The following is a 24,684-nucleotide window of genomic DNA, read 5'->3' on the forward strand; positions in this document are numbered from 1 at the left end:
GGGTCATATATTGTGTGTTATTTAGTTTATATTCCTGAGCTAAATTTGATGATCTCATTAGTCCTAGGATATATTTGGGGCCTTTAGAGATTGTCTCTAATGTAATGTGAGGGTTTTTTTAAAGCTCCTTTGACTTGTTTTATTGGAGCTCGTTAAAAAGTTGTTACAGCTTCCTGATGTTTTCAAGAATATGTACAGTACTCAAATGAAAAGCCAGTACGGCAACTGATTTCAGGCACAGCAGGGACACGGATAACACGCGTTGGCTGGACGGGAGAGAAGCGCAAATTAGTGAGATGGAGGAAGACAAGAGGCATCAATATTATGAGATTGAATTGATTGGTTTAGTAGGAAAAAATATATCAACAAGAAAAGTTTTGCAGCTGAAGAAACCGATTGTATAAAAGTACAGAGTAAAGAGTCTGGAAACGAAACGAATGGGCGGTTCCAGGTTGGGAGTGCCAGACTGGGCTGTGGTAACCTGTAGTCTGGTGGCTTTTAGGATTGTCCTTGGGACTGGGGTCAGGGAGGTCACTGCTATTCACAATTCTTTGTATCGGACTGATCTGACTCCAGCGTCTGGAACAAGCTGTACAATGGGGCGAGGGTGGGCTGGGGTATGTTTGTGACTTGTCCACGCCACGTTACGATGTCTTTGTAACAAAGTCATCACTTGGTGACTAAAGAAAGATCTAGAACAGGGTCAGAATAATGTGAGAGTTCGTAAGTCTGGGGGTAGTACCGTGATGATTAAGTGACTTCAATAAAGTGTGAATAGCACCGATCTGGCGCTATGCATGGACAGCCACATTGACTACAATGAGTATTTCCGTGCGGATCGGCGCTATGCATGGACAGCCACATTGACTACAATGAGTATTTCTGTGCGGATCGGCGCTATCGCAAGGACAGCCACATTGACTACAATGAGTATTTCCGTGCGGATCGGCGCTATGCATGGATAGCCACATTGACTACAAGGAGGATTTCCGCGTGGATCGGCGCCATTGCATGGACAGCCACATTGATTACAATGAGGATTTCCGTGCGGATCGGCGCTATGCATGGATAGCCACATTGATTACGAGTATTTCCGTGCGGATCGGCGCAATGCATGGACAGCCACATTGAATACAATGAGTATTTCCGTGCGGATCGGCGCTATGCATGGATAGCCACATTGATTACAATGAGGATTTCCGTGCGGATCGGCGCTATGCATGGATAGCCACATTGATTACAATGAGGATTTCCGTGCGGATCGGCGCTATGCATGGACAGCCACATTGATTACAATGAGGATTTCCGTGCGGATCGGCGCTATGCATGGACAGCCACATTGATTACGAGTATTTCCGTGCGGATCGGCGCAATGCATGGACAGCCACATTGAATACAATGAGTATTTCCGTGCGGATCGGCGCTATGCATGGATAGCCACATTGATTACAATGAGTATTTCCGTGCGGATCGGCGCTATGCATGGACAGCCACATTGATTACAAGGAGGATTTCCGTGCGGATCGGCGCTATGCATGGACAGCCACATTGACTACAAGGAGGATTTCCGTGCGGATCGGCGCTATCGCAAGGACAGCCACATTGACTACAAGGAGTATTTCCGTGCGGATCGGCGCAATGCATGGACAGCCACATTGATTACAATGAGTATTTCCGTGCGGATCGGCGCTATGCATGGATAGCCACATTGATTACAACGAGTATTTTCGTGCGGATCGGCGCTATGCATGGACAGCCACATTGATTACAATGAGTATTTCCGTGCGGATCGGCGCTATGCATTGACAACCACATTGATTACAATGAGTATTTCCGTGCGGATCGGCGCTATGCATTGACAACCACATTGATTACAATGAGGATTTCCGTGTGGATCGGCGCTATGCATGGACAGCCACATTGATTACAATGAGGATTTCCGTGCGGATCGGCGCTATGCATGGACAGCCACATTGATTACAATGAGTATTTCCGTGCGGATCGGCGCTATGCATGGACAGCCACATTGATTACGAGTATTTCCGTGCGGATCGGCGCTATGCATGGACAGCCACATTGATTACAATGAGTATTTCCGTGCGGATCGGCGCTATGCATGGATAGCCACATTGATTACAAGGAGGATTTCCGTGCGGATCGGCGCTATGCATGGATAGCCACATTGATTACAATGAGTATTTCCCTCCGGATCGGCGCTATGCATGGATAGCCACATTGATTACAATGAGTATTTCCCTGCGGATCGGCGCTATGCATGGACAGCCACATTGATTACAATGAGTATTTCCGTGCGGATCGGCGCTATGCATGGACAGCCACATTGATTACAATGAGTATTTCCGTGCGGATCAGCGCTATGCATGGATAGCCACATTGATTACACTGAGTATTTCCGTGCGGATCGGCGCTATGCATGGACAGCCACATTGATTACAATGAGTATTTCCGTGCGGATCGGCGCTATGCATGGACAGCCACATTGATTACAAGGAGGATTTCCGTGCGGATCGGCGCTATGCATGGATAGCCACATTGATTACAATGAGTATTTCCGTGCGGATCGGCGCTATGCATGGACAGCCACATTGATTACAATGAGTATTTCCGTGCGGATCGGCGCTATGCATGGATAGCCACATTGATTACAATGAGTATTTCCGTGCGGATCGGCGCTATGCATGGACAGCCACATTGATTACAATGAGTATTTCCCTCCGGATCGGCGCTATGCATGGATAGCCACATTGATTACAATGAGTATTTCCCTCCGGATCGGCGCTATGCATGGATAGCCACATTGATTACAATGAGTATTTCCCTGCGGATCGGCGCTATGCATGGATAGCCACATTGATTACAATGAGTATTTCCGTGCGGATCGGCGCTATGCATGGATAGCCACATTGATTACAATGAGTATTTCCGTGCGGATCGGCGCTATGCATGGACAGCCACATTGATTACAATGAGTATTTCCGTGCGGATCGGCGCTATGCATGGACAACCACATTGATTACAATGAGTATCTCCGTGCGGATCGGCGCTATGCATGGATAGCCACATTGATTACAATGAGTATTTCCGTGCGGATCGGCGCTATGCATGGACAGCCACATTGATTACAATGAGTATTTCCGTGCGGATCGGCGCTATGCATGGACAGCCACATTGATTACAACGAGTATTTTCGTGCGGATCGGCGCTATGCATGGACAGCCACATTGATTACAATGAGTATTTCCCTGCGGATCGGCGCTATGCATGGATAGCCACATTGATTACAATGAGTATTTCCGTGCGGATCGGCGCTATGCATGGATAGCCACATTGATTACAATGAGTATTTCCGCACGGATCGGCGCTATGCATGGACAGCCACATTGATTACAATGAGTATTTCCGTGCGGATCGGCGCTATGCATGGATAGCCACATTGATTACAATGAGTATTTCCCTGCGGATCGGCGCTATGCATGGATAGCCACATTGATTACAATGAGTATTTCCCTGCGGATCGGCGCTATGCATGGATAGCCACATTGATTACAAGGAGGATTTCCGTGCGGATCGGCGCTATGCATGGACAGCCACATTGATTACAATGAGTATTTCCGTGCGGATCGGCGCTATGCATGGACAGCCACATTGATTACAATGAGTATTTCCCTGCGGATCGGCGCTATGCATGGACAGCCACATTGATTACAATGAGTATTTCCGTGCGGATCGGCGCTATGCATGGACAGCCACATTGATTACAAGGAGGATTTCCGTGCGGATCGGCGCTATGCATGGACAGCCACATTGATTACAATGAGTATTTCCGTGCGGATCGGCGCTATGCATGGATAGCCACATTGATTACAATGAGTATTTCCGTGCGGATCGGCGCTATGCATGGATAGCCACATTGATTACAAGGAGGATTTCCGTGCGGATCGGCGCTATGCATGGATAGCCACATTGATTACAATGAGTATTTCCGTGCGGATCGGCGCTATGCATGGACAGCCACATTGATTACAATGAGTATTTCCGTGCGGATCGGCGCTATGCATGGATAGCCACATTGATTACAATGAGTATTTCCGTGCGGATCGGCGCTATGCATGGATAGCCACATTGATTACAATGAGTATTTCCGTGCGGATCGGCGCTATGCATGGACAGCCACATTGATTACAATGAGTATTTCCGTGCGGATCGGCGCTATGCATGGATAGCCACATTGATTACAATGAGTATTTCCCTGCGGATCGGCGCTATGCATGGACAGCCACATTGATTACAAGGAGGATTTCCGTGCGGATCGGCGCTATGCATGGACAGCCACATTGATTACAAGGAGGATTTCCGTGCGGATCGGCGCTATGCATGGACAGCCACATTGATTACAAGGAGGATTTCCGTGCGGATCGGCGCTATGCATGGACAGCCACATTGATTACAATGAGTATTTCCCTGCGGATCGGCGCTATGCATGGATAGCCACATTGATTACAACGAGTATTTCCGTGCGGATCGGCGCTATGCATGGACAGCCACATTGATTACAATGAGTATTTCCCTGCGGATCGGCGCTATGCATGGATAGCCACATTGATTACAACGAGTATTTCCGTGCGGATCGGCGCTATGCATGGACAGCCACATTGATTACAATGAGTATTTCCCTGCGGATCGGCGCTATGCATGGACAGCCACATTGATTACAAGGAGGATTTCCGTGCGGATCGGCGCTATGCATGGACAGCCACATTGATTACAATGAGTATTTCCGTGCGGATCGGAGCTATGCATGGATAGCCACATTGATTACAATGAGTATTTCCGTGCGGATCGGCGCTATGCATGGATAGCCACATTGATTACAACGAGTATTTTCGTGCGGATCGGCGCTATCGCAAGGACAGCCACATTGACTACAAGGAGGATTTCCGTGCGGATCGGCGCCATTGCATGGACAGCCACATTGATTACAATGAGTATTTCCGTGCGGATCGGCGCTATGCATGGATAGCCACATTGATTACAATGAGTATTTCCGTGCGGATCGGCGCTATGCATTGACAACCACATTGATTACAATGAGTATTTCCGTGCGGATCGGCGCTATGCATGGACAGCCACATTGATTACACTGAGTATTTCCCTGCGGATCGGCGCTATGTATGGATAGCCACATTGATTACAAGGAGGATTTCCCTGCGGATCGGCGCTATGCATGGACAGCCACATTGATTAAAATGAGTATTTCCCTGCGGATCGGCGCTATGCATGGACAGCCACATTGATTACAATGAGTATTTCCGTGCGGATCGGCGCTATGCATTGACAACCACATTGATTACAATGAGTATTTCCGTGCGGATCGGCGCTATGCATCGACAGCCACATTGATTAAAATGAGTATTTCCCTGCGGATCGGCGCTATGCATTGACAGCCACATTGATTACAATGAGTATTTCCGTGCGGATCGGCGCTATGCATGGACAGCCACATTGATTACGAGTATTTCCGTGCGGATCGGCTCTATGCATGGATAGCCACATTGATTACAAGGAGGATTTCCGTGCGGATCGGCGCTATGCATGGATAGCCACATTGATTACAATGAGTATTTCCGTGCGGATCGGCGCTATGCATGGACAGCCACATTGATTACAAGGAGGATTTCCGTGCGGATCGGCGCTATGCATGGATAGCCACATTGATTACAATGAGTATTTCCGTGCGGATCGGCGCTATGCATGGACAGGCACATTGATTACAATGAGTATTTCCGTGCGGATCGGCGCTATGCATGGACAACCACATTGATTACAATGAGTATTTCCGTGCGGATCGGCGCTATGCATGGATAGCCACATTGATTACAATGAGTATTTCCTTGCGGATCGGCGCTATGCATGGACAGCCACATTGATTACAATGAGGATTTCCGTGTGGATCGGCGCTATGCATGGACAGCCACATTGATTACAATGAGTATTTCCGTGCGGATCGGCGCTATGCATGGACAACCACATTGATTACAATGAGTATTTCCGTGCGGATCGGCGCTATGCATGGATAGCCACATTGATTACAATGAGTATTTCCGTGCGGATCGGCGCTATGCATGGACAGCCACATTGATTACAATGAGTATTTCCGTGCGGATCGGCGCTATGCATGGACAGCCACATTGATTACAACGAGTATTTTCGTGCGGATCGGCGCTATGCATGGACAGCCACATTGATTACAATGAGTATTTCCGTGCGGATCGGCGCTATGCATGGACAGCCACATTGATTACAATGAGTATTTCCCTGCGGATCGGCGCTATGCATGGATAGCCACATTGATTACAATGAGTATTTCCGTGCGGATCGGCGCTATGCATGGACAGCCACATTGATTACAATGAGTATTTCCGTGCGGATCGGCGCTATGCATGGATAGCCACATTGATTACAATGAGTATTTCCCTGCGGATCGGCGCTATGCATGGATAGCCACATTGATTACAATGAGTATTTCCGTGCGGATCGGCGCTATGCATGGATAGCCACATTGATTACAAGGAGGATTTCCGTGCGGATCGGCGCTATGCATGGATAGCCACATTGATTACAATGAGTATTTCCGTGCGGATCGGCGCTATGCATGGATAGCCACATTGATTACAATGAGTATTTCCCTGCGGATCGGCGCTATGCATGGATAGCCACATTGATTACACTGAGTATTTCCGTGCGGATCGGCGCTATGCATGGATAGCCACATTGATTACAATGAGTATTTCCGTGCGGATCGGCGCTATGCATGGACAGCCACATTGATTACAATGAGTATTTCCGTGCGGATCGGCGCTATGCATGGATAGCCACATTGATTACAATGAGTATTTCCCTGCGGATCGGCGCTATGCATGGACAGCCACATTGATTACAATGAGTATTTCCGTGCGGATCGGCGCTATGCATGGACAGCCACATTGATTACAATGAGTATTTCCGTGCGGATCGGCGCTATGCATGGACAGCCACATTGATTACAAGGAGGATTTCCGTGCGGATCGGCGCTATGCATGGACAGCCACATTGATTACAATGAGTATTTCCGTGCGGATCGGCGCTATGCATGGACAGCCACATTGATTACAATGAGTATTTCCGTGCGGATAGGCGCTATGCATGGATAGCCACATTGATTACAAGGAGTATTTCCGTGCGGATCGGCGCTATGCATGGATAGCCACATTGATTACAAGGAGGATTTCCGTGCGGATCGGCGCTATGCATGGACAGCCACATTGATTACACTGAGTATTTCCGTGCGGATCGGCGCTATGCATGGACAGCCACATTGATTACAATGAGTATTTCCGTGCGGATCGGCGCTATGCATGGACAGCCACATTGATTACAATGAGTATTTCCGTGCGGATAGGCGCTATGCATGGATAGCCACATTGATTACAAGGAGTATTTCCGTGCGGATCGGCGCTATGCATGGATAGCCACATTGATTACAAGGAGGATTTCCGTGCGGATCGGCGCTATGCATGGACAGCCACATTGATTACAAGGAGGATTTCCGTGCGGATCGGCGCTATGCATGGATAGCCACATTGATTACAATGAGTATTTCCGTGCGGATCGGCGCTATGCATGGATAGCCACATTGATTACAATGAGTATTTCCGTGCGGATCGGCGCTATGCATGGACAGCCACATTGATTACAAGGAGGATTTCCGTGCGGATCGGCGCTATGCATGGATAGCCACATTGATTACACTGAGTATTTCCGTGTGGATCGGCGCTATGCATGGATAGCCACATTGATTACAATGAGTATTTCCGTGCGGATCGGCGCTATGCATGGATAGCCACATTGATTACAATGAGTATTTCCGTGCGGATCGGCGCTATGCATGGACAGCCACATTGATTACAATGAGTATTTCCGTGCGGATCGGCGCTATGCATGGACAGCCACATTGATTACAATGAGTATTTCCGTGCGGATCGGCGCTATGCATGGACAGCCACATTGATTACAATGAGTATTTCCGTGCGGATCGGCGCTATGCATGGACAGCCACATTGATTACAAGGAGGATTTCCGTGCGGATCGGCGCTATGCATGGATAGCCACATTGATTACACTGAGTATTTCCGTGTGGATCGGCGCTATGCATGGACAGCCACATTGATTACAAGGAGGATTTCCGTGCGGATCGGCGCTATGCATGGATAGCCACATTGATTACAATGAGTATTTCCGTGCGGATCGGCGCTATGCATGGACAGCCACATTGATTACAATGAGTATTTCCGTGCGGATCGGCGCTATGCATGGATAGCCACATTGATTACAATGAGTATTTCCGTGCGGATCGGCGCTATGCATGGATAGCCACATTGATTACAATGAGTATTTCCGTGCGGATCGGCGCTATGCATGGATAGCCACATTGATTACAACGAGTATTTCCGTGCGGATCGGCGCTATGCATGGACAGCCACATTGATTACAATGAGTATTTCCCTGCGGATCGGCGCTATGCATGGATAGCCACATTGATTACAATGAGTATTTCCGTGCGGATCGGTGCTATGCATGGACAGCCACATTGATTACAATGAGTATTTCCGTGCGGATCGGCGCTATGCATGGATAGCCACATTGATTACAATGAGTATTTCCGTGCGGATCGGCGCTATGCATGGACAGCCACATTGATTACAATGAGTATTTCCCTGCGGATCGGCGCTATGCATGGACAGCCACATTGATTACAATGAGTATTTCCGTGCGGATCGGCGCTATGCATGGACAGCCACATTGATTACAATGAGTATTTCCGTGCGGATCGGCGCTATGCATGGACAGCCACATTGATTACAATGAGTATTTCCGTGCGGATCGGCGCTATGCATGGATAGCCACATTGATTACAATGAGTATTTCCGTGCGGATCGGCGCTATGCATGGATAGCCACATTGATTACAATGAGTATTTCCGTGCGGATCGGCGCTATGCATGGACAGCCACATTGATTACAATGAGTATTTCCGTGCGGATCGGCGCTATGCATGGATAGCCACATTGATTACAATGAGTATTTCCCTGCGGATCGGCGCTATGCATGGACAGCCACATTGATTACAATGAGTATTTCCGTGCGGATCGGCGCTATGCATGGACAGCCACATTGATTACGAGTATTTCCGTGCGGATCGGCGCTATGCATGGATAGCCACATTGATTACAAGGAGGATTTCCGTGCGGATCGGCGCTATGCATGGACAGCCACATTGATTACAATGAGTATTTCCCTGCGGATCGGCGCTATGCATGGACAGCCACATTGATTACAATGAGTATTTCCGTGCGGATCGGCGCTATGCATGGATAGCCACATTGATTACAAGGAGGATTTCCGTGCGGATCGGCGCTATGCATGGATAGCCACATTGATTACGAGTATTTCCGTGCGGATCGGCGCTATGCATGGATAGCCACATTGATTACGAGTATTTCCGTGCGGATCGGCGCTATGCATGGATAGCCACATTGATTACAATGAGTATTTCCCTGCGGATCGGCGCTATGCATGGACAGCCACATTGATTACAAGGAGGATTTCCGTGCGGATCGGCGCTATGCATGGATAGCCACATTGATTACGAGTATTTCCGTGCGGATCGGCGCTATGCATGGATAGCCACATTGATTACGAGTATTTCCGTGCGGATCGGCGCTATGCATGGATAGCCACATTGATTACAATGAGTATTTCCGTGCGGATCGGCGCTATGCATGGATAGCCACATTGATTACAATGAGTATTTCCCTGCGGATCGGCGCTATGCATGGACAGCCACATTGATTACAATGAGTATTTCCGTGCGGATCGGCGCTATGCATGGACAGCCACATTGATTACAAGGAGGATTTCCGTGCGGATCGGCGCTATGCATGGATAGCCACATTGATTACAATGAGTATTTCCGTGCGGATCGGCGCTATGCATGGACAGCCACATTGATTACAATGAGTATTTCCGTGCGGATCGGCGCTATGCATGGATAGCCACATTGATTACAATGAGTATTTCCGTGCGGATCGGCGCTATGCATGGATAGCCACATTGATTACAATGAGTATTTCCCTGCGGATCGGCGCTATGCATGGATAGCCACATTGATTACAAGGAGGATTTCCGTGCGGATCGGCGCTATGCATGGACAGCCACATTGATTACAAGGAGGATTTCCGTGCGGATCGGCGCTATGCATGGACAGCCACATTGATTACAACGAGTATTTTCGTGCGGATCGGCGCTATGCATGGACAGCCACATTGATTACGAGTATTTCCGTGCGGATCGGCGCTATGCATGGACAGCCACATTGATTACAATGAGTATTTCCGTGCGGATCGGCGCTATGCATGGATAGCCACATTGATTACGAGTATTTTCGTGCGGATCGGCGCTATGCATGGATAGCCACATTAATTACAATGAGTATTTCCCTGCGGATCGGCGCTATGCATGGATAGCCACATTGATTACAATGAGTATTTCCCTGCGGATCGGCGCTATGCATGGATAGCCACATTGATTACGAGTATTTTCGTGCGGATCGGCGCTATGCATGGACAGCCACATTGATTACGAGTATTTCCCTGCGGATCGGCGCTATGCATGGACAGCCACATTGATTACAATGAGTATTTTCGTGCGGATCGGCGCTATGCATGGACAGCCACATTGATTACAACGAGTATTTTCGTGCGGATCGGCGCAATGCATGGACAGCCACATTGATTACAACGAGTATTTTCGTGCGGATCGGCGCTATGCATGGACAGCCACATTGATTACGAGTATTTCCCTGCGGATCGGCGCTATGCATGGACAGCCACATTGATTACAACGAGTATTTTCGTGCGGATCGGCGCTATGCATGGACAGCCACATTGATTACGAGTATTTCCCTGCGGATCGGCGCTATGCATGGACAGCCACATTGATTACAATGAGTATTTTCGTGCGGATCGGCGCTATGCATGGACAGCCACATTGATTACAATGAGTATTTTCGTGCGGATCGGCGCTATGCATGGACAGCCACATTGATTACAATGAGTATTTTCGTGCGGATCGGCGCTATGCATGGACAGCCACATTGATTACAACGAGTATTTTCGTGCGGATCGGCGCAATGCATGGACAGCCACATTGATTACAACGAGTATTTTCGTGCGGATCGGCGCTATGCATGGACAGCCACATTGATTACGAGTATTTCCCTGCGGATCGGCGCTATGCATGGACAGCCACATTGATTACGAGTATTTTCGTGCGGATCGGCGCTATGCATGGACAGCCACATTGATTACAACGAGTATTTTCGTGCGGATCAGCGCTATGCATGGACAGCCACATTGATTACAATGAGTATTTCCGTGCGGATCGGCGCTATGCATGGACAGCCACATTGATTACAATGAGTATTTCCGTGCGGATCGGCGCTATGCATGGACAGCCACATTGATTACAAGGAGGATTTCCGTGCGGATCGGCGCTATGCATGGACAGCCACATTGATTACAATGAGTATTTCCGTGCGGATCGGCGCTATGCATGGACAGCCACATTATTACAATGAGTATTTCCCTGCGGATTGGCGCTATGCATGGACAGCCACATTGATTACAATGAGTATTTCCGTGCGGATCGGCGCTATGCATGGACAGCCACATTGATTACAATGAGTATTTCCGTGCGGATCGGTGCTATGCATGGATAGCCACATTGATTACAATGAGTATTTCCGTGCGGATCGGCGCTATGCATGGACAGCCACATTGATTACAATGAGTATTTCCGTGCGGATCGGCGCTATGCATGGACAGCCACATTGATTACAATGAGTATTTCCGTGCGGATAGGCGCTATGCATGGATAGCCACATTGATTACAATGAGTATTTCCGTGCGGATCGGCGCTATGCATGGATAGCCACATTGATTACAATGAGTATTTCCCTGCGGATCGGCGCTATGCATGGACAGCCACATTGATTACAAGGAGGATTTCCGTGCGGATCGGCGCTATGCATGGATAGCCACATTGATTACAATGAGTATTTCCGTGCGGATCGGCGCTATGCATGGATAGCCACATTGATTACACTGAGTATTTCCGTGCGGATCGGCGCTATGCATGGACAGCCACATTGATTACAATGAGTATTTCCGTGCGGATCGGCGCTATGCATGGACAGCCACATTGATTACAATGAGTATTTCCGTGCGGATCGGCGCTATGCATGGATAGCCACATTGATTACAATGAGTATTTCCGTGCGGATCGGCGCTATGCATGGATAGCCACATTGATTACAATGAGTATTTCCGTGCGGATCGGCGCTATGCATGGATAGCCACATTGATTACACTGAGTATTTCCGTGTGGATCGGCGCTATGCATGGACAGCCACATTGATTACAATGAGTATTTCCGTGCGGATCGGCGCTATGCATGGATAGCCACATTGATTACAATGAGTATTTCCGTGCGGATCGGCGCTATGCATGGATAGCCACATTGATTACAATGAGTATTTCCGTGCGGATCGGCGCTATGCATGGATAGCCACATTGATTACAATGAGTATTTCCGTGCGGATCGGCGCTATGCATGGATAGCCATATTGATTACGGGTGGTTCCCTGCGGATCGGCGCTATTGCAGATTTCAGCATAAGAGTTGAAGATAAAACCGGAGGCGAGAAATAAATTACAACTCCATGGAAAATGTTTGTAATAGAGTTGGATGACTCCTATGTCTGATCGTTCTTATAAGTATAAGCTAGTTTGGGACCGTAGGCCGGTTTAATGAACTGTTGCAGAACATTTCACCAGCAGATGTTGGCACAATGGTGGAGAAAATAAATTTGTAATAAAAGATACAGGCCGCGGGGGAGCAATGTAGCCTTCTAATAAAGAGCCGGTTTAATGAAAGCTGAGAGAGATGCAGAATTACGAGAGGAAAATCAAAACAAAGAATGTGCAGCGAAACGCCAAAACAAACCACTGTAACGCTTTCTAAGGATGAGCGTAAAAACGGAGCGCAGCCCACCCATTACTTAGCTCCAATTGGTGAAGATGAACATAGCCAAGGAAAAGACTCACTGCGTCACTTTCTCTCAGCCAGGAGACGGGGGATTTCACTAGATAAGTGGGGAAAGGTCTTCACTATAGATAACTATACTGGTTTGAAGGAGACTTTAGTCCTTGTTACATTGGTGGGAAAACGTTTCTGCTATATTTATAGTATAAGAGCAGACTCAGAACCCTCTTCACTGACAAAGTCCTCTGGGAGACAAAACTTGACGTGTTCCTAGAGCTGTACAGCACTGCTATATATTGCAGCATACGTGTCCTAGCAGTGGGGTAAGACCCCGCTGCTCTGCTGTCGCACCTGGATTCCCTGGTGTAGGAAGCAGAATGGATGGTAGGGGGGTTGGAGCCTGCAGAGATTAGCCAGGCTAGAGAGATGTCGAGCTGATGAGCAGACACGCTCCGGGAATTAGCAGGAAATAATGACACACACCCCCAGGGAGAGGACAAGCACCCGCACTTAACCGAGGTGAAACAGGAGACCAGGAAACCATGTCAAATTTACAGGGAGAACAGGAAAGAGGTTTCTATACAGTATGTATATACAATGCACACAGGATATATCAAGCAAGGCCCTGGGGCCCCTGGGCAACATGAATGCCTAACAAGTGTGGGGGGGGGGGGGACCTGATATTGCAAGTTGGGGTGAGACGGGGTAGAGGAGTAAGGAGGGAGCCCAGGATATACCAGTGCTGAGTGGAGTACTTGCATACCTCTGTGACTCCCTCTCTGTTTATCATGTTATTGTCGGGATTTGTAATTGTTGTGTTACCTGTGTTATTTCCTGTTCCAGCTTGGTGGGAAGGCGTTAGAGGGAACCTGGCGGGAAGGCGTTACAGGGGAAAGGGGTTAGAGGGGAAGGGACGCTGGTGGGAAGGCATTACATGGGGAAGGGAACCTGGCGGGAAGGAGTTCCAGGGGTTAAAGGGGAAGGGACCCTGGCAGGAAGGTGTTAAAGGGGAAGGGACCCTGGTGGGAAGGCGTTAGAGGGGGAAGGGACCCTGGTGGGAAGGGACGCTGGTGGGAAGGCGTTAGAGGGGGAAGGGACCCTGGTGGGAAGGGACGCTGGTGGGAAGGCGTTAGAGGGGGAAGGGACCCTGGTGGGAAGGGACGCTGGTGGGAAGGCGTTAGAGGGGGAAGGGACCCTGGTGGGAAGGGACGCTGGCGGGAAGGTGTTACAGGGGGAAGGGGTTAGAGGGGAAGGGACCCTGGAGGAAGGGGTTAGAGGGAAGGGACCCTGGAGGGAAGGTGGTAGAGGGGAAGGGACCGTGGTGGGAAGGCATTTAGAGGATGGAAAGGGACCCTGGCTGGAAGGCATTAGAGGGGGGAAGGGACCATTGTGGGCAGGCTTTGGGGGAAGGGACCCTGGCGGGAAGTGCATGCTTTAACCATCTAAATCTCTGGTGAGCAGCTCATGAGAAGATTACATTGTGGGTGTGCTGCATCTTATGTTGCTTTTAAATACAGATCTTGGTGATAGCAAATGTAAAAAATGATATGTGTGCAGGTGTACAGTATAATAATAATTATATATATATATATATATACACACACACACAAACACACACACACACACATATTTCCCAGAATCCCTTGCTGCAGTGGAAGTGCTGTGTGCTGGGTGATAATGGTGAAAGGCGGGGTTGCAGACCTGTCTAAAACATGCAAATGAGCATACAGTAATATTTCCATTTGATATATATATACAGTTAGGTGCGGAAATAATTGGACACCGACACAATTTTCATAATTTTTGCTCTGTACGCCACCACAAAGGATTTGAAATGAAACAACCGAGATGCAATAGAAGTGCAGACTTTCAGCTTTAATTCAAGGGTTTGAACAAAAATATCATATGAAACGTTTAGGAATTGCAACCATTTTCATACACAGTCCCCTTATTTCAGGGGCTCAAATATAATTGGACAAATTAACACTATCATAAATAAAATGTTGATTTTTAATACTTTGTCGAGAATCCTTTGCAGGCAATGACTGCTTGAAGTCTGGAACGCATGGACATCACCAAACGCTGGGTTTCCTCCTTTGTGATGCTTTGCCAGGCCTTTACTGCAGCTGTCTTCAGTTGTTGTTTGTTCGTGAGTCTTTCTGCCTTAAGTTTTGTCTTCAGCAAGTGAAATGCATACTCGATCGGGTTGAGATCAGGTGATTGATTTGGCCATTGCAGAATATTCCACTTCTTTGCCTTAAAAAACTCCTGGGTTGCTTTCGCAGTATGTTTTGGGTCATTGTCCATCTGTAAAGTGAAGCGCCGTCCAATCAACTTCGCTGAATTTGGCTGAATCTGAGCAGACAATATATCCCTACACACTTCAGAATTCATCCGGCTGCTTCTGTCACCTGTCACATCATCAATAAACACTAGTGACCCAGTGCCATTGTAAGCCATGCCTGCCAATGCCATCACACTGCCTCCACCGTGTTTTACAGATGATGTGGTATGCTTCGGATCATGAGCTGTTCCAAGCCTTCTCCATACTTTTTTCTTCCCATCATTCTGGTACAGGTAGATCTTAGTTTCATCTGTCCAAAGAATGCTGTTCCAGAACTGGGCTTGCTTTTTTAGATATTGTTTGGCAAAATCTAATCTGGCCTTTCTATTCTTGAGGCTTATGAATGGTTTGCACCTTGTAGTGAACCCTCTGTATTTGCTCTCGTGAAGTCTTCTCTTTATGGTAGACTTGGATAATGATATGCCTACCTCCTGGAGAGTGTTCTTCACTTGGCACGATGTTGTGAAGGGTTTTTTCTTTACGATGGAAAGGATCCTACGATCATCCACCACTGTAGTCTTCCGTGGACGTCCAGGCCTTTTTGTGTTGCAGAGCTCACCAGTGCGTTCTTTTTTTCTCAGAATGTACCAAACTGGTGATTTGGCCACTCCTAATGTTCCTGCTATCTCTCTGATGGATTATTTTTTTTTTTTTTTTTTTTTTTTTCAGCCTAAGGATGCCCTGTTTCACTTGCATTGAGAGCTCCTTTGAATGCATGTTGTGGGTTCACAGCAACAGCTTCCAAATGTGAATGCCACACCTGGAATTAACTCCAGGCCTTTTACCTGCTTAATTGATGATGAAATAATGAAGGAATAGCCCACACCTGTCCATGAAACAGCTTTTGAGTCAATTGTCCAATTACTTTGGTCCCTTGAAATAGAGGGGGCTACATATTAAAGAGATGTAATTCCTAAACCCTTCTTCCAATTTGGATGTGAATACCCTCAAAATGAAAGCTAATAGACTGCACTTTAATCCCATATTCATTATTTAACTGTAACTTTAATTTTATTTTGGTACACACCCGAAATAACAAAACTTGTATCAGTGTCCAATTATTTCCGGACATATATACATATATATATATATATATATATATATATATATATATATATATATATATATATATATAAATACAACTGTATGCTTATCTGCATGTCTTAGGCAGGTCTGCAACCCCGCCTTTCCCCATTATCACCCAGCACACAGCACTTCCACTGCAGCAAGGGATTCTGGGAAATGACATGCAAATGAGCACACCGTGCCACTTTTGCTTCAAAAACCATTTTTAACATGGTTCCCTATAGGCTTAAGCTTGCTGCATGGTCACAGCTTTGAGCACAGCCAGGGTATATATATATATATATATATATATATATATATATACACACAGCTCAACCCCGTTACAACGCGAATCTGCTTATAACGCGGTGCAAGCGTGGCTCCCAATTTTTGTGTTTATGAATACTTTACAACACGATTACTGTATTGGTATCTTAAATACTTTATTGTACAAGGCACACAATTGTACATTATTTCTAACGCGAACCGCTTATAGCGCAATTTGATTCTTTGGTCCCCAAGCACAGCGTTATAAGGGGGTTGCGCTGTGTGTGTGTATGTATGTATGTATGTATGTATATATATATATATATATATATATATATATATATATATATATATATATATATATATAAAATAACTTCCGGTTGCAAATCCCAGCAAAGACCTTTGGGTCCCTATTTCAAGAGATTAATTCTCATACATCCCTGCCTCCCCAGGGAAAAGAATTCAGGAAAAAGAACCCACACACGCGCACGAAAGAGAATCCGCAATCACTTAACCCCCTCAGCGCTGGTATTAAATCTTCAAAGACGTAAAATGGGGCTTTCATCTGGTCTCTGGAGGATTTTTAGAAGCAGTTGAATGCAGCAACCAAAAGGTAGAGTTCTGTATACTCCTACATCAAAAGTGACATTTGTCTCGAACTAAAAGACGATCTTTCTGTACACACTGGTTCTGATTCTATTTTTTTTTATGTTTCAGTCTATTATCACCTTTCTGTTTTAATCCTCTTCTTAAACGCATAATATTATCACCCTTTTTAGTTCAGATCTCGGCTCCTCACCCTGCGTTCACTTCTCTCTGCTGCTGGCGCCTGGAATCTGACCCCTTTATCACCTAATCACCCCATGTTCACACTCACGCTTACACCTCTCTCCAGTACATGAGGCACACTTTCCTTTGCCTAATTGCATCCTTTTCCATTCTTCGGCTGCTTGGGATTACACCCTCTTTCTTAAAGGTGCACAGCCCCACTTCTAAACCTTACATTTCCTATTAACATTTACCACTGTATAAGAGAATTCAGCTCCTTAACAGCTTGTTATGGACCATCAGAAGGGACCTGTAACAGTATAGTGTACATATGTACGGGCAGGTATAGTGGGCACATGTACACGTATGGCTCAGGCTGAAAGAAGACCTCTCTGTGCCTCTCACTCAGTGTAAGATTTTAGGAGGGGGCTGTGAGACTCGCATTAGTCCTTCTAATTATATAAGGAAGAATTGGATCAGTTTCCTAGGCTATACTGCCACTTTAATGACCATTTCATAGTACGTGGGAGTCACTGGCTATTTTAGCTGCTATAAAAAACATGTACCAAAAAGCACTGGGAAGGAAGCGCAGGAAACCAACATCCTCCCTGTGACCCCTATGCAGTAACACACAGACAATATATACATGCTTACACATTGCATTTTTAGGAGCCATTTGAAATCCCTAAACTAGCACTGCCATCCTACATACAAAGTCATCTTTAAATCATCCCACAAATATGAGATTTCTCTAACAGAAAAAGAAACAGGAAAAGACCCCCCCCCCCATTTTAAATGCACCCCCCTTCAATCACAGGAAAAGACCCCCCCCCCCATCTTACTGGCACAGACCCCTTCCCCCTCAACCCCCCAATCTTACAGGCACAGACTCCCCCTTCTCACAAGCATAGGGACCACCCCACACCCCCATCTTACAGTCACATACACCCCCCTATGACCCCACCCCCCCATCTTACAGGCACAGACTTTCCACTCCCCCCCATCTTATGTGAGGGAAATATGCAGATGTATCAGGCGTTATTACTCCTGCCAGTGGGTGCAATAGCGAGGTAGCCTGCCCCATCTTCGCATGCAGCCAATGCTATTACACTGCCGTGTGCTCCCGCTGTCCCGCCGCAACTCGCCAGCGAGAAGAAACAATGGCCGCGATATCCGTATCTCCATGCTGTTGGACAGGCCATGTTTAGACCCTCACACTTGGCGCTCTCTGTATTGAAGCAGTGCAGCTCCGGCCTCATGGTCAGCGCTGTACAGGGATAGAGGGTGTTTAATTAGACAACACGTACAGAGCAGCATCTGGCCGGGCGCTCTGCGTTCACACCGCGCCTCCTGTTGTCGTGGAGACCGTCACATGACCAGCTCGGAGCTCAAACTCTGGGGCTTGGGTCCAGATGCACTGCTAACACAATCTGACAGGGACCAGATGGGCGACTCCGTTTGCAGGGACAGAAAATGCCAAGTTCACTGCCCTCCAGAGCCGTGCGCCCTCACCCATCATCTCCATGCCCGTCTGCCCACGCCACACCGGCACTTGTGTCCCGGGGGTCTTATGGAGGATGGGGGGGGGGAGGGGAGAGAGGGCCTTTTCTATCACAAACATAAGAACATTCATTGTCATTGGGATCCCCGTCGCACTCGATTCTTCCCACTCGTCCATCTATGTCATTAACCCCTCCTGTGCTGAGCGGACTCCTGGGATGTTTTAACACCGTAACATAAATACGTTTAATAGAAACCCCACTTGGATTTCCTCCGCTTCATATTTGTTCGCGCTTCCCAGTTAAAAGGGTTTGTGCCACTTGACGTTTGTGATTTAACAGGGCGTCCTGCACGTGATTCCCGCGAGGAGGTATGGGAAATGGGCGCTCCCCGCACTTCAGGGAATCTCGTCTTACAAATATTTAACCGTTTTTTTTAATCAACTTATCTACATAACCCGGATCATGTAACCTGCACTTCTATTATTTGTGACCACTTATTTAAATATCGCACAGAAACTCAGGGTCCCCTGACACAGCTACCATGTCACAAACTCTGGCACACAAGGGCTCCATAACACCATATAACTGCTCCCTATAACTCCTCCTATTATCCCAAATACCGCCCCCTATAATTCCTCCTATTACCCCTCCCTATAACTCCTCCTATTACCCCAAATAACGCCCCCTATAACCCCATATACCCGCCCCCTATAACTCCTCCTATTACCCCAAATAATGCCACCTATAATTCCTCCTATTACCCCTCCCTATAACTCCTCCCATTACCCCAAATAACGCCCCCTATAGCCCCATATACCCGCTCCCTATAACTCCTCCTATTATCCCAAATAACGCCTCCTATAATTCCTCCTAATAACTCCTCCTATTACCCCAAATAACGCCCTCTATAACCACATATACCCGCTCCCTATAACTCCTCCTATTATCTCAAATAACGCCACCTATAACTCCTCCTATTACCCCAAATAACGCCCCCTATAATTCCTCCTATTACCCCTCCCTATAACTCCTCCCATTACCCCAAAAAACGCCCCCTATAACCCCATATACCCGTTCCCTATAACTCCTCCTATTATCCCAAATAACGCCCCCTATAATTCCTCCAATTACCCCTCCCTATAACTCCTCCTATTACCCCAAATAACGCCCCCTATAATTCTTCCTTTTACCCCTCCCTACAACTCCTCCTATTACCCCAAATAACGCCCCCTATAATTCCTCCTATTACCCCTCCCTATAACCCCTCCTATTACTCCAAATAAAGCCGCCCATAATTCCTCCTATTACCCCTCCCATTACCCCAAATAACGCCCCCTATAATTCCTCCTATTACCCCTCCCTAAAACTCCTCCTATTACCCCAAATAACGCCCCCTATAACTCCTCCTATTACCCCATATAACCACTCCCTATAACACCTATTACCTGTTATAACCGCTCCCTATAACTCCTCCTATTACCCCATATAACAACTCCCTATAACCACTCCATATAACCTCTACCTATAACTCCTCCTATTACTCTCTATAATCTCTTCCTATTACCCCATATAACTGCTCCCTATAACTCAAACAATTGCTCCATATAACCTCTCCTAATAATTCATATTACTCAATAAAACTCCTATTACTCCTCCTTTACTTCATAGAACGCCCAGAGAGGTAATACCGGTATACACATACACGCCCAGAGAGGTAATACCGGTACACGCATACACACCCAGAGAGGTAACACCGGTATACACAAAAACGCCCAGAGGTAAAAGCGGTATACATATACACGCCCAGATAGGTAATACCGGTATACATATACACGCCCAGAGAGGTAATACCGGTATACACATACACGCCCAGAGAGGTAATACCAGTATACACATACACGCCCAGAGAGGTAATACCGGTATACACATACACGCCCAGAGAGGTAATGCGGTATACACATACACGCCCAGAGAGGTAATACCGGTATACATATACACGCCCAGAGAGGTAATACCGGTATACACATACACACCCAGAGAGGTAATACCGGTATACACATACACGGCCAGAGAGGTAATACCGGTATACACATACACGCCCATAGAGGTAATACCGGTATACACATACATGCCCAGAGAGGTAATACCAGTATACACATACACGCCCAGAGAGGTAATACCGGTATACACATACACGCCCAGAGAGGTAATGCGGTATACACATACACGCCCAGAGAGGTAATACCGGTATACACATAGACGCCCAGAGAGGTAATACCGGTATACACATACACGCCCATAGAGGTAATACCGGGATACACATACACGCCCAGAGAGGTAATACCGGTATACACATACACGCCCAGAGAGGTAATACCGGTATACACATACACGCCCAGAGAGGTAATACCGGTATACACACACACGCCCAGAGAGGTAATACCGGTATACACATATACACCCAGAGAGGTAATATTATTATACACATACACGCCCAGAGAGGTAATGCCGGTATACACATACACGTCCAGAGAGGTAATACCGGTATACACATACACGTCCAGAGAGGTAATACCGGTATACACATACACGCCCAGAGAGGTAATACCGGTATACACATACACGTCCAGAGAGGTAATACCGGTATACACATACATGTCTAGTATTATCTCTCATTTTTTACTTGACAGAGTGTCCAAATACAGGACAGTCCAGTTCAATACTGGACACCTGGCAACCCTAGTTTGTTGCTTAAAGTAAATATGAAAGACAGACTGGAGAAAGTTTTAAGCAAGAAATCACTGGATTTTAGGGGGCAGCACGTGGCATTCAGCATTATAAATCTGTTGTTTCTTAAACAGATGATGCTTTGTCACCATGTGAAGGCCGGACGTTCAGCAGATAACGGCTTTCTGACACAAACTGCACGTGTGCCGAGGACTTGAGCGGCTCATAAAATAGGAAATAATATTACAAGAGAGACCCACTAAAGCACATTTGCTGGTAAGTAAACAGCCTGGAAGAAAGATTATTTCCCCCTCTCATGCATTATTGTGCTTTTTCTTTGTAAGAAATGTTGGATAAAAGATTCATTTTTTGAAGGAAATGTACATGAAAGACGAGAGGTCTCGCAGGGCTTTCAACGAGTTAAGATCTTCTAACACGGCCATTGTAAACAATCTCAATTTCAATCCTGCACCATCACTAAGGCAACCGGAGTCACAAGGCTTTGCAGGTGTGGGGCATTAATTAAAGGTTTCAGCAGAGCCTACCTGTGTGAGGTATTTCTGCCTCTTATTCCAAGAAGGAAGCCCTCTCTGTGGAGCATAGGAGAGCTCATTAATGAGGCTAATTAGGTGTAAAGGGGGTAGAGTCTGGCATCAGCTGCATCTTGTAGGATCTAATCATTAAACTCTGTAATCTCCAGCACATAACAGCCGCTGAGTGGCTCCTGGGTGATGTTGCTGAGAGTTTCTGGAGCACCTGAGCACCGAAACAAATCAGAAAATTCCCTTAAAGCCACAGTGCTGCAAACACAGCTTTTAGGTGAGTGGTCGAGTACATAGTTCAAGAGAGAGCCCATTGAGCGTCTGGCACCTTAACACCCAACAGGAGCCAACAAAAGAGCAGCCAAAATTGGCCCAGTATGCTATAGAGAGCCAGGGTCCTGCGTCCCTTGGCCTGACATTATGACACACAGGATTCTGCTATTACTTGATTATATTTATATATCATTTTCAGAACATGGCGTCCCACTTCTGGTTGAAGCATTCCCAAGGATCTACCAGGTACTGCGGTTACAGCCTCTCTTCTCCAACACATTTTCTCATTGCATTCTCCCATCTTAGTTTTGGTCATCGTCTTGGTCTTTTAATCTCTTTTGGAATCCAGTCAAGTTCCATCTTTGTCCAACTATTGTCATTTCATCTTGCGATCTGTCTGGCCCACCGCCATTTCCATTTCTTCCCCTGTGTGATGATGTCACAGACCTTTTTGTTTGCTTTCGAACCCATTCATTTATATTTATTATATATACACATACATATATACAGTATATCCAAAGAAATAACCTACAGTAAGTCAGTCAGTGAAAGGACGACGCCATCATGGTGTAGTATATCTGTGATATGAAGGAACACTGCCGTGTATCAGTAATATACTCAGATTTTCCGCTTATGTTTTAGGCATATAACTCCTCTGGAGATGGGGATGTGCAGGCAAGTTACTCTGTGTAACACCAATTCTTCTGATGTTATCACACTAAATTCAAAAGCAGGACATAGTACTGTAAAAAAAGGTTTATCCGCAAATAAAGGAAACAGGCAGGTGGGACAAATCCCGGCACAAAGGTTCAGCAAACAGACACTGGACGTAGTGTTGGCTCTGTAACGTGGTCTCCATCTTTAACTCCTCGTCTCCACCTGATGATGTCAGAAAACGGGACGGCACTTGTGAGGCCGTGACGCGGTGCTGATGCGGTTCCCTCTGTGCTCTCGGAGATACGGCAGAAGTCCAGGGAATAAACCCTACGCATTTCGCTTCGCAAAGCTTCTACAGGAGTAATGTTGTTCTTCCCTGTCTCTCCCTATAAATAGCCTGTTCAATCTAATCTGCTAATTAAAACATATATATATATAAATGGAAGCTGTGGAAAAAACGACACTATAGCTAAACATGCAAATATGTAAATACAATGCAATTTAATACACAAAAATAAAATATACAATAATAAAATTGACACAAAGAAATCTAATAACAATATCAAAGCACTAAAGATGCCCATTAAATAATTATATTTTACCCGCCTCCAGCCCAGCTTTTTGCAGTGCTCAAACCTTACCCTTTTCCTAATACTTCTACTTCTTGGGATTGAGGCATACAAAAAATGGAATGGACAAGGACTGTGGTCGTGAGTATACTTCATTGACCTTTCCCACTGTATATTCATACCAGTAGCCAGTGTGGTTTACAATCATCCGAGTAACTCGATACGGAGCAGGGGGAGAAGGCGGAGGAACTCCGCAGAGGAACACTGTGGACACGGGGGATCAGCTGAGATGTTTCACACAAGCTGAAGATTGCCTTGAATATGGGGGCATAGTATATGGCACAGCACCCCAAACACACCTTAGCAAACTTGATACCCTTTACAATTCAATATGCCGTTTTGTTCTCCAATGCAACTACAACACACATTACTGCGAAATGCTCAAAGAACTAGATTGCCCATCACTCGAGTCTAGGCGCAAAGTTCATCTCTTCTGTCTTGCCTTTAAATACTTTCTGGGCAAGCTACCGTCTATCTGAACAAGCTCCTCACCCCTACCACATGCAGCACTATCATCTGAGATCTGACTCCAAAAGACTTTTCATAGTCCCATGGTTCAGCAAAGTATCTGGCCGCTCCTCCTTCTCTTAATGTGTACCCCAAAACTGGAACAATCTACCGGAGACTCTCACAGCCACCCCCAGTCTAAGTTCTTTCAAAACTAAAGCTGTCTCGCATTTTAATCTGGTCTGTAACTGTTACATACTGTACACCTATAATATATATTATCTCTAACTGTGTGTGCAATGTC

The 24,684-nt window shown here is 46.6% G+C and overlaps 1 protein-coding gene and 1 long non-coding RNA gene across 10 annotated transcripts in view; one reads left to right on the top strand and one right to left on the bottom strand.

The window, feature by feature from the left end:
- DENND1A (DENN domain containing 1A) overlaps positions 1 to 24,684 on the bottom strand; it is a 514,179-nt gene that overhangs the window by 114,558 nt on the left and 374,937 nt on the right. The window lies entirely within an intron of this gene.
- Positions 17,296 to 23,876, top strand: LOC142472406 (uncharacterized). The gene is made up of 5 exons (XR_012789683.1): positions 17,296 to 17,448; positions 21,967 to 22,108; positions 22,533 to 22,651; positions 22,847 to 22,893; positions 23,290 to 23,876. It is a non-coding gene; the product is annotated as an uncharacterized LOC142472406 (long non-coding RNA).

Source organism: Ascaphus truei, chromosome 21 (genome assembly GCF_040206685.1).
Source record: "Ascaphus truei isolate aAscTru1 chromosome 21, aAscTru1.hap1, whole genome shotgun sequence".
NCBI classification, from domain to species: domain Eukaryota; kingdom Metazoa; phylum Chordata; class Amphibia; order Anura; family Ascaphidae; genus Ascaphus; species Ascaphus truei.